Raw genomic sequence first — 11,552 nt, 5'->3', positions numbered from 1 at the left:
TGTCCTTGGATTGGGAAGTAGCAAACTGAAGGAAATGCCTCATTTTAAAAATGTATTTAACAGAAGTTAAACACAGATCTCATCCTATCCACCTATAATTCTTTAAGGCAAAGTATATTTTGAGGTGTTGGGCTGGAAGGAAGTGGAAAAACAACTTGTGATGAACTGATGGTTGGAAAATACATTTCAAACTGTTTAAAAATAAACATTCTGCCTTGTGTGGCTTTTGTTGAATATGCTGTTTGTATGACACAGTAAGTGGTGGGATGTTATGGTAATCAGTAATGACCCTTCAATATTTTGGTTCACCACAGCACAGAATACCAAATACAGTAGCTTTTCCAGGAAGATGTACATCCATCTTCAGGATTAACTGTAAGTCTCTTGTTTCAGCAACTTTCAATTATTTATGTCCGACTCGTGGAGTTTCTACTCTGGTTAAAAAAAAAAGTCATTTTGACCTTTGACTACCTGCTTGTTAATGAACTGTGAGGTTATACAAGGGAGCTGGTTTGGAGGCAAATTTTTCATCCTCTTGTCTGTTACAGATATGGATACTACTTTTCTAAAGGCTGTGGATCACAGGAAGAAGTGATCTTACAATTGCTACATTACAGGAAAATCTTCAGTATTTTGGTAGTCTTCCCTTTGGTAATTCAGCTAGGGATAGAAAGAGCATTTGAAGCATAAGTGCCCAGCTATACAAAGAGCCTGCATGAATTACGCAGAAGGCAGTCAGTTCTCCTCAACTCACTCCCTATCACTGGCAGCTAGCCCTTTGGTCTTCCAAGACAAGACTTCTTTCCACCCACCACTCACCCTTGAGAAGAGTAGTAGGTGCAAAGATGGAGGAGGGTACAAAACACTCATGCATGGAAAACACATGCCTGTCTGAACCCAGGACCCACAGCATGGTTTAGTGTTATGTGTGAGCACAGGTGCTGTGTTACCTGCATGGTTGCTGCTGATATTATTCCTAAAGTTGTGTTATGAGCACTTGCGTAAAGGCCTTCTGTGCAGTTATGGCTGATTGGAGCTATTCCTGAGGATTGCAAGGCTTCCCTCTCTCAAGATTACACTCAGTCCTAACCATGTATTCAAGGCTTGATGCATTTAGATACTGCAGCAGCAGTCAGGAACATCTCTGTACTAACTAGCATGACATTCCTGTGCTTTACCCACGCGTCCCACAGTTAAGTTATTTTTCATTGGAGATGTACAAGTCAAGCAAGGTCTCTGTCCATGTGTCCCGGCCTTCTTCCCTCCATAGTCCAATGAAGGGGAGCTGAAATGGAAGGCAAAATATGTCCTCTTCAGTGTTCTGGTGCACTGGTAAGAAGAAAGCAGATCTCCAGAAGTTGCAGATATAACTCCCAGCAGTCCAGTCCTTTGGCCATGGTGAAGGGGCTTCTGGGAGCAGTAGCCCCAGACATTGTGAGAGCTTCCTTTTGCCTATCCCTGTTCTAGTTGAAACCAGACAGACAGAGCCAACACTGTAGAACAATGAAGTTGTGTTCTTTTGCTGGTAATCCAAGAAATGGGATGGGGGAATGGGCAGTATTGTTCCTGGGCTGCATTTCTATACAGAATGGTGAAGGTGTCCTTGATTTACTCCATGTGGCACGGCTTAATGGGAAGAGGATTCTGAAAAGGCTTTCTTGGCTTGCTGCGTCCCCTTTGCCCCTCCCTGCTGAAGGAGGCTCTCAGATCATCTCTTGCTCAGAGGCCTGCTGAATCCTGACTCTGTCCCAGTGCCAAACGTTTTATTGTTGTTCAGATTCAGGAACAAGAATCTACATTGACTCTGTTTTCTCATAAAGGATGGAAAAGCTGTATGTAAAATACCACATATTGCATCAACTTTCAGACATAAATCTCACACAGGTTAAAATAAGGACTTACCTCATTAAACTATAGTGGGAAGTTTAGGAAAATGTCAGCTGTAAACTTAGGCATTCTTGTCTGAAAGGGAGAGAATCTGGATCTAGTTTTCCCAAAATGACTTGAAACACAAACGGAATATATCTTTCACTCATAGAGGCAGTAGAGGTTATGAGAGTACATTATAACCAGGTCTAAAATGTCACAGTGGTGCCTCTTCTCATGGGCAGAAAACAGAATGATTAAATTAGTTCTGTGTCTTCTCCCAATTGGCACCGTAATGCAGAAAGGCAAGTAATGTAAATCTAAGGGATGCATTGCCCTTGGTTTTATTTGCAACCTCACAATTATGACAACTGTTCACCTAGAGTGCACTTCTCTTGTACTTGATGGGGCTTTGGGAGTGAGGCAATGAGTCATCATTCTGAAATTGCATATTAATGAATGTGTGCCTAACAGCAAACTGCATGCAAGCATTAATGACTAAGAAAATTATAATAATTTCTCATCTACATTTGTAAACACATTCATTTTTAAAATGGTTCTTTTTCTACATCATGAGTAACAAAGGGCTAAGCATCATAATTTTAAAATCTAACAGTGTGTTGCTCCCCATACCTCATGCCCTGTGAAATATGCTGAAAGGTGGATTTTAGAAAGGTGAAGGAAATATTTTCCTGAAGATAAGCAGACTCTGGAACTTTGGAATAGTGGCAAAAGCCATTGTGGTTGTTAAATCAGAAAAGTAGCAAAATTTTGCATCTTACAGAAATTCATACTTGCCTGTACCCTTCTGCTAGCACTGCAATCCTAAATACTTCCATCAGTTGTGATGTTCCTTAATTCTATAGTTTAATAACCCAGTGGAGGACATACAGGAAAGAATGGGGTAGGTATGCAAAACCTCAGTAGCTTCAGGCTGAAGTCCATCAAAGGCTGCTAGCCAATAAGGGCTCAGTTCGCATATATAGATCCACTATTTGTTGACTTCTTCCTCAATGGTTGGGCTTTATTTACGTATTTCTAGACTCCTCTGGTTAACAGATGGTAGGGGACACAGGTGGGAAGGAGCTGTTGTGCTTGTGCCTTGCTTGTAGGCTTCCCAGAAGCATCTAGCTGGCCACAGCAGGAGACGAATGCTGGACCAGACAGACCTTCAGTCTGAGCCAGCAGGGCTCTTATGTTCTCAGTGCAGTCTTAGCGTTGGGCCATCGGCAGGCCAGTCTTCCTTCTCCCACTCCATCATCCTGCAGTTTCCAATGAATACACAAGCCACCTACTCATTCCAGCCTCCCAGGCTCCCCACTGGGCAGCTTTCCAGCAACACAGGCCTGGCAGTGCTCCCAGCAGTGGTCCTGACTGACACTGAGCCATACTTAACAGTCAACTTGAGCTTCCTGTCCTCTGCTCGGGAGGGCAGGATCATGACCATTATATGGGCATGGCAGTTGGCACTGCCTGTAAAAGATTCAGAGACCAAAGCTTCTTTCTTCCCATCTGTTGGCAGCTTGGACCAGTCTAGCTTAGAATAAATTACTTTAGATTCATTCCTGCTTTTTTATTCTGATGGCCTGGGTGGAAGATGGCCAAGGAGCACAAATCACCATCACAGCTGGCACTGTGCTGCTTCCTTTTGGGAAATTGCATCACTAGGGTAGAAACGTAAGGTGTTTGGAGGCTATTTTTCACTTTAGTTAGTCCTTGGAGAGGGCTACCTAAGACCGGGATTGGTGGACGTCAGGCGTGCAGGACCCCCTTTTGTTTTGTCTTGATCTGTTTTTAATAGATTCCAAGATGTACCCTTGGATTTAAAGAGTTCCAAGAGTAGGATTTCATGCTGAGCCTCAGAATAGAGCTCCCCATCCTTTGTCACACAAGGGGCCCATTCCTGGTTATCGGGGCTTCTTTCATTTCAACAGTATAATGTAGGGGTAGAAGTGCAATAATTTCATTGCTCTTATTGTTAAATTAATTGGAAGTCAGAAATCCATACTGATCTACTGTACACAAAGATCTGCTTCTGCCATCCCAACTTAATGCCTGTGTAAAAGTATGGTAAGCGTTTCACTACTCTGTTAGTAAAACAAATTGATAAGTAAAAGTATTCATAATTTGTGTGTGCATAGCACTGTTTGCCACAGTTTTGAAACAATCAAAATGCAGGATTTTCCCCCAACTATTTGTATTTTTTCATAAAGATCTAAGTTGGTCCATTGTCTCTGTAAATGTTTTTCATGAGAAATGTGAATCTTGTCATACACATGGTCAGTTCTAAGTTTACGCTGCTTTATCGAGAGGCTGTGTACATAATTGAAGAAGTGGTTACAGGCAATTTGTTATAAATCAGTATGTCAGAGGTACCTACAATGAATTTGGATTTCTATGAGTCTGGCCTTTCTGCCACAGAATGGCTTTTTCCAAACTACATAGACTTACGGACTTTTTCTTTTGTGGGCAATCCATGCAAGTGCACCATTGCAAGCAGGAACAAAATTCTTGCATCTCTCTATTTAAAAAAAATAAATGATTCCATCAATGAGTAGATGATGGAAAATAGATGCTTGACAATTCACAAAACAGAACAAATTTAACTAATTCTATCTGTCCTTAGTTATAAAGGTACCTTTATTGCACAGCTTGTACCCTGAACCAGTAAAAAACAAAACAGTTTCTTATTATGATGGATACAAGTACCTTATTGGTATGGAAAGGCTGAGATGATCCCCATCTCTGTAAACTTTGTTTATATAGGCTGTGTATATAGGTTTCTATATTGAAGGCTTTGTTTTTGCCTCTCAGCCTGGAAACAACTTTGTCTTTTCATTTAGATGTGCATACAGTTGGCTCTTGTCCTTTTAATGCCAGCATCTCATCCATCAACCAATTCTCTCCAATTAGCCTGTGGTAGGGATAATCCCTTCTCTTCCTTCCTGAGCTTCTGTTTCAGAAATTTCCCTCAGCTTTTCTCATTTTCCGCAGTATCAGTCTATTTGCTAAATGACCTTGCAAGACACTTTAAGTTGCAATCCCAGTCTCTCTCTCTCTCTCTCTCTCTCATCACCTTGGGCTTGTTTCACACACAAGTTATCCTAAATGGCTGTACCACAAACATTGTTTGGCTGTGTTTGTACATATGACCGTGTGATTCTTTTGTTCTCCCACATTGCACAATCATCATGAATGCTGCTCACGTGCACAGTTCTGGATCACAGTCACTATGCATTTTCTCCTGAACGTCCTACCAAACGGTACGACCCTGTAAACATTTATTTGGCGGTGATTGACCCAAGGAAAGGGAGAGTGGCAACTGCCAGGGGTAACCACAGACTATAATGTAGCCAGGGACAGGTATTGATTACCCAGTTTACCCTGGGCTGAGAATGGCATAAATACAACGAGCTGCTTCACACGGCACAACATTCCACCATGCGTAATCAGCCATGATAGGTTTTTATGTTATCCAAACACAGTGCAGTTTCTGCAGAACCACCCATGGCTTGAGGTTGCTCGTGATGGGGTGATGTGTCATCCCAGCCTAGGAGGATGATTTTATTGTGGCTTGTCAGGAATGGCTGCAGAGTCTTTTGGTAAGAATGACAATCCGCTGCCATTCACTTTTGCAATCTGATCAGTGGCCCCCATCTACCAGTGCAAAAACAGAACCTTGGAAGAATTGCCATGCTTTTTTTAAAATGGAACTTCAGAAAAGGCAGTTCAGCATCACAATTCAGATCCTGAAAAGTGTGTGTGTGTATGTGTGTGTTTTAATTGGTTGGTCCTTTGTAGGTGTGCATGTGCAAATTCTTGGCTGATACATATATCTTGCTTGGTCGATTCCCTTGTCTGCTTCAGCTGTACAGCAGAGGACATGGCAAGACTTCTTATAGGTGAATTTGCAGAAAGTTGCCAGCTGGCATTTCCTTACTTGTTAATTGCAAAGCAACAGGAAATGTGGAAAAGAAGAGAAAGAAGATACACCAAGGGGAGGGGCATTAGAACCACTGTGGCAATGTAATTTTCTCAGTTCTAAGTGTTGAACTGATAGTTCTCAATGCGCTCCATCTTTCCAATGCTTCCCGAAGTCTGCAGCTAGTCCAGAAAAGCAAGATATTAACTACCCTCACTTTTCAGAGCAGTGCCAAAGGTGTGTGAATTTCCCCTCCATTTCCTTCCTAGCCCTTAAATTGGCACAGATTTCCCCTTCATTTACTTCACAGCCATTAAATTTATGTATATTTCTCTGCTTTGTTTAGGACTGCCAGGGAACCACAGTAATGCAAGCATTACACACTCTAAAAAGGAGCTGGTAAACGGGAAGGAGAATCTCACCTTCCTGGAATAGCAGGAGACTTGGGGAAGTGTTGAAAAGGTGCAGGTGTGGGTGGGGCGGGGGCGGCACCAAGAACCATCAGTTCAACACTTAGAATCAAGAGGGTTATCTGCACATATCCGATAGTCCTAAGGTTATTACTAGCAAAGAACTGACCAAAAACGAAGTGCAATTTTCAGACACTGAAGAAAGAAAATAATCTCAAGTCTAATGTTTTGAGGCTCTGAAAACAAATGGTGATGAATGAAAAAGGATTGCAATCAGAGCAGGCAAGGTAAAACAAGATATGTTCTCCTTGAAGGGAACTGGATACATGCCAGAAAGAGTTGAAGGACGGTGGGGAAGAAGACAGAGAATGATCTGCTGTATGTCCAGTGCATTGTGGGTTGTTCAGCAACCAACCAACCAACCCACCCACCCACAGTGGGTTATTTTCAGAATGGCTTAGTTTGACATGTGAACCTGCCCAATCAGTGTACAGGTTAAAAGTGCTGCAACAAAATCACAAGCCAATAACTTTGGATCAGACAAAATTGCTTTAATGATGCTGTTCCAGAACAATTTCTTTATGTGTTGCAGCTAGAGCAAGCGTGTTTGGTTCCGTTGTTAGAAGTGTTTTTATACTCCAAGCTACATGTAAAGAAATCCTTGAAGGAATTTATGCAGCTTTGTTGAATTGGAGAAAAGTAGATAAGTTGACAAAATAACAGTCCCTTAAATAAGATACAGAGGTTTTATCTGTTTTATGCTGTTATATACAATTGTCTTTAGTCGTGTCACCAAAATAAATTTGCTCGGAGGAAAGATACAAAGGGAACAGAGCAGGATATAGTTTTCTCCTGTTAGCATTCCTATTTAGTAGTGTGTGATTAATATGTGAACTCAAATGGAGCATTTCAGATTTTGAAAAGATTCCTAGGGGGAGCCTGGGCATGCATAGCAATTCATGGAATGCTTTGTGCTAAGAACAGCCCAGCAACTTATTTGAGCAACTTATTATTACTAGCAAGATGCCCACCAAATAGTGAGAAGGCATATGGAAACACAGCCATAAAAGTGCCCTGTAGCTGGGGGTTATTAAGTGACTTGCTGTTCCAGTGTTAACAGTTTCTAGAGGGGCAGCTTTGTTTGTTGTTGCAGCAAGAACAACAGAATCTTGTGGCACCTTGAACATGAAATAATTTATTCTGCCATAAGTTTCATAGACACCATACACTTTGTCAGATGCATAAAATGCTAACCTCAAAATGGCAGGTCTCTATGCACATGCTGGTGGTGGTGGGAAACAAACAGTGTTGTCAGAGCAAACTGAAATGCTCAGCAGCAGAAAGAGCGATGATTATATCTCACCAGACATTGCTGGATGATAACACGCTCATCATTGTAATGATGAACCAATTAACACATGTGATGTGATTTTAAAAATCCCTTTTCTTTCATATAGACTGCCAGAAATGGAGTTGAATCTCTTTGGAAAATCATACTGTAGTGATTTCACATTAATATCTCACTTTGAAATTTATTTATTCAAGAATGTCCCCTTTAAGGTCAATGGTGGAGATCTGGCTCATACATAAAAACAACCTATGCAGATTTGGGGCCCTACAGGAGAGAAACTGCACTGCCTCCATCCTGCCTGCCGCTTTTGCTTTGCTTCTGGTTTTGCATAACCCATTCCTGGGTTGTTTGGCATAGTAACTATTTATTATATTTACAGCTTTCCTTTTATCCTTCCAGGGAACCCTAGATGGGTTACATAATTCTCCTCCTCCTCTCAATCTTATCCTCACAACAACAACCCTGTGAGGTAGGTTGGGTTTAGAGCCCAACTCTCCCAAAGTCACCCAGTGAGCTTCATGGCTTGAGAGGACTAGAACCCAGATCTCCCAGGTTCCCAGTCCAGCACTCTAACCACCATACACACTGGCATGATGTTCTGGGTGGTTTTCTAAGCTGGACGGAAAGTAAAAGTAGCAAGCAAGCCCAAGCCACACGCAAAAACCAACGTTAATTAATTCATAGTTATGGGTAAACAAGGTCAGAAAATTCTGGGAGGTGGAATGTTCTTTCACTGGTTTCTGAACATTGCTATGCTTGATGTCTGATTTGTGTCCATTTATTCTTCTGTGTAGACTGTCCTACTGTCCTTTGCTTCCAAATCACCCCAGAACCCAACAACAAGGTTAATTAGGCAGGTCGTATGAGTGGCATGTTCAGGGCTTAGGGAAAGAAGCCACTGTGTCCTTTGTTCCCTGATGAACATGTGAACTAACACAAGCATAACGTTGTCTTTGATACGTTTGTATGTTAACTTTTGTTAGCTCTAGACTTATCCAAATTGATGAAAGCAGCAGTTGGCTTTGCAGGGAGATGCATTGGTTTCAACCACAATAGGCAGTGGGGCCTCATGTGGTCCATCTCTCCAAAACCAAGGCCCCAGCCTCAGAGTTTCTACATTCATCTGCTGAGCCTACTTACCTTCTTCCTTGAGGAATCCTGCTGTTATCTTCTGTCCAAGTTCAAAATAACAGCAGAGATGTGGGAGGTGGGAGACCCTACAGCATCTGGCACATGAAGGGTATAGTAGGGACAATTCAGACACCTGCCTGATTACGGTTCTGCACCCTTTTTTGAGTCAGAAATCCACAACCCAACCTATGCTTGGAGCTCTTGGTTTTTAAGTTAATGTCCATGCTTCACTTTGCCTTTTCAGTGTAATAGCTTTTAGATGTAAAGCAGGCCCATGTGGGTCGGAGTGCTCTTGTTTCGTTGTATGGGTCAGAAATACTCACAACTCTCTGCTTTGAACTCATACTCTAGCTGGCTCTGGCTGCTGTGAATCCCTGGATTTCCTACCATCAGCTTCCCTGCACTCTGTCCCAGCAGCACAAATGGGTATGAACCATTTCATCACTCTGTTAGCAATCTCTGAACAATTGGCCCCACCTCCTGATGTCTTTTCTTGCAAATTTTTGCTAAGGGGAAGGAATTAGGATTTGCAGTTCACCCTTTCCCAGAGCTTCTGTTTGTTTGCAAATTGAATAGTTAACTTTTTATATTCTAAAGTGATTGCAAAACATTTATAGAGTCTCATACAGTGAATTCTGCAGTACTTTACAAACTAAGATGAAGACATTATGCACACTGTGAAAAGTAATCTTCCACTCTTTATTTTGAGAGGTGTCATTAAGAGAGAACAGTTAAAAGATGATGATATAAAAAACAGATGTCACCATTATGGATTTGCACATGTTTCATTTGCATAAGTCCGTGTATTTTGTTCTCCTTTGTTGCTTTTGTTGCAATTAGTAGTATTTTGTAAGTATACCAGAATCTCTCTTCCTGAAAAGCTCATTTAAACACCATATTATGAAAACGTAAGTAGTTTTTCTTTCTTATTATCTTAATAACATTTATTGGAGGTTTCACAGGGGTTGCTATGCAAAGAAAGTGTATGATCAGGTGGGACATGGAGGGGCAGACAGGAAATGGAGGTGCCAGGATTGCAAAGCATTACAAATTGTATCTCCAAGTCAGGGAGAATCTACATTAGAGCCCCTTCTGTTTATCAGGGAACATAGTTGCAGTATTTATGAAAAATGTGTTTACCATTGTTGGCTCACACGCTAATGAATACAGTAGGGTTTCCACTGTGTTGAAAACATGATCTTGTGGCACACACAAATGCAATTGTGAAAGGATTAGGAAGAGTTGGAAAGGTGGTGGGAAACAGCCCTTTTTCAAATGCATGGTCTAAAGAAATCCAGAATATAATGGTAGAGTTTGCAAGTTTGACTGTCATGTGACTTGACAGTAAGTCAGTCCTTACAATGCCAGTAAAATTACCTAGCGTAGTTTGCCCCCTGGTGAGACAATTCAGGAATAAAACCTACATTAAAGCAATGTATTTTTTAAAAAAATCAATCAGCTTTAAATAAATTTCTGAAATTTACTAGCCTGAAATTTACCAGTCTGCTGAGGGGTGGCAGAGTTGGAGAGCTGCATTTCCATACTTGGTCTGGAGGAAGGTCAGAGCATTCTCATTTGTCTTCATGAACTCACCTGCATGCATCCCTTGTCACTTTTGCTTACCAGCCTAGTACTTAAATGTAAGGTCAGAATCAATGTCAGTGACCAAATGTTACATATCTATTGTTTACCTGTTTTGCTAGCTTTTGCTGAAAGGTAAGGGAGAAATCTTTCACTTAAGTACACATTTATTTATTTATTTATTTATTTATTTATTTGGGTATTTTTATCCTGTCCAATACCTTGCGGGTCTCTGGACAGCTTACAAGACAATATACCTGCATTGTGAGCTGGGGACATGGGTGGGCTGATTACTTAATTTGTTAATTCTTGATGAAATTATTTCATCATTTGTATAGTTTTAGAAAGGTGATATCTGTCTCATTCATAACACTATGCAAAAATCACATGCACACATTCTCGGAATATTTTATGTTGGAATTTGTAACTCCAAATATTCACCTACCCTTTATAAGATTTTATAAAAATACAGTTTATTCACTGGAACTCTTTCCTGCTTGTTTCTAATATTTTGGTGCACATTGGCTTCACATTTCCAGACAACTTTCTCAGCAACTTACTTTGTCTGGAAATCTGTAATTTAAAAGAAACAGGAATCTTTGGTATTCTAATAAGTTCTTAGGCTTACATAACTGTGCACTGGAAATTTTCCACCAATGAGAGATCGATCTTTTATTTTGAAGATTCATTAGACATTCTTTTGACATAAGAAAATGGATCTGGTCATCTCATACACAGAGAACAGCTTATCCCAAAATGTGAAGCTTTTCTTTGGCTAGCTTCCATGAAAAAGAATTTGTGAGACATTCTGCCCTCTTCATATGATATTTGTGCCAAATGTTTCCTAGCAAGACTTACAGAGGAGAAAATCAATTGGTAGCATACTAGCACTAATTGGTACCACCCCTGTGACTCCCGAGAAGTCTGATGTGCAAAGGTAAGCCTCAGAGATTTCAGCAGAACTTCCTTTTGCGCGATATAGAAATATTTAGGCTGCTACTATTATTTCTATAGCAGTCAGCATATCCAGAATGCTGCAAAATATTAAAAACAACATCATTTGGATTAGATTCAAACAAATGGGTAAAGCAACCTATCCTCTTGATCCTTACTCCAGTCTAATTAAACAGATGGGAGTAAAGTCTTGTAAGCCAGTGTCATCCTAGTGTACCTTCTACTTAAATCTGTACTTTGTACAAAACTAAAACCACATTCAGTAAAACAAGGATTGAATTGGCCTGTCTGTCAACAGTAAGCAAGGCCAGATGAGCCTTCTGTTTATTGACTTAGT

The 11,552-nt window shown here is 40.8% G+C and overlaps 1 protein-coding gene across 9 annotated transcripts in view; it reads left to right on the top strand.

Annotated features, from left to right (window-relative positions):
- Positions 1-11,552, top strand: part of DDAH1 (dimethylarginine dimethylaminohydrolase 1) — a 156,821-nt gene that overhangs the window by 49,946 nt on the left and 95,323 nt on the right. For 4 of the 9 annotated variants that reach the window (XM_044432462.1, XM_044432460.1, XM_044432463.1 and 1 more), the window contains one exon: positions 315-375. The exons of the other annotated variants lie outside the window; for them this stretch is intronic. The gene's annotated coding sequence lies outside the window, so the exon portion shown is untranslated. The remainder of the gene's footprint in view (positions 1-314; positions 376-11,552) is intronic. 9 annotated transcript variants of the gene reach the window in all.

Source organism: Varanus komodoensis, unplaced genomic scaffold (genome assembly GCF_004798865.1).
Source record: "Varanus komodoensis strain SLA01 unplaced genomic scaffold, ASM479886v1 scaffold24, whole genome shotgun sequence".
Taxonomy (NCBI): domain Eukaryota; kingdom Metazoa; phylum Chordata; class Lepidosauria; order Squamata; family Varanidae; genus Varanus; species Varanus komodoensis.
Note: the sequence above shows the minus strand (reverse complement) of the source record. Positions and strands in the feature narration are given on the sequence as shown.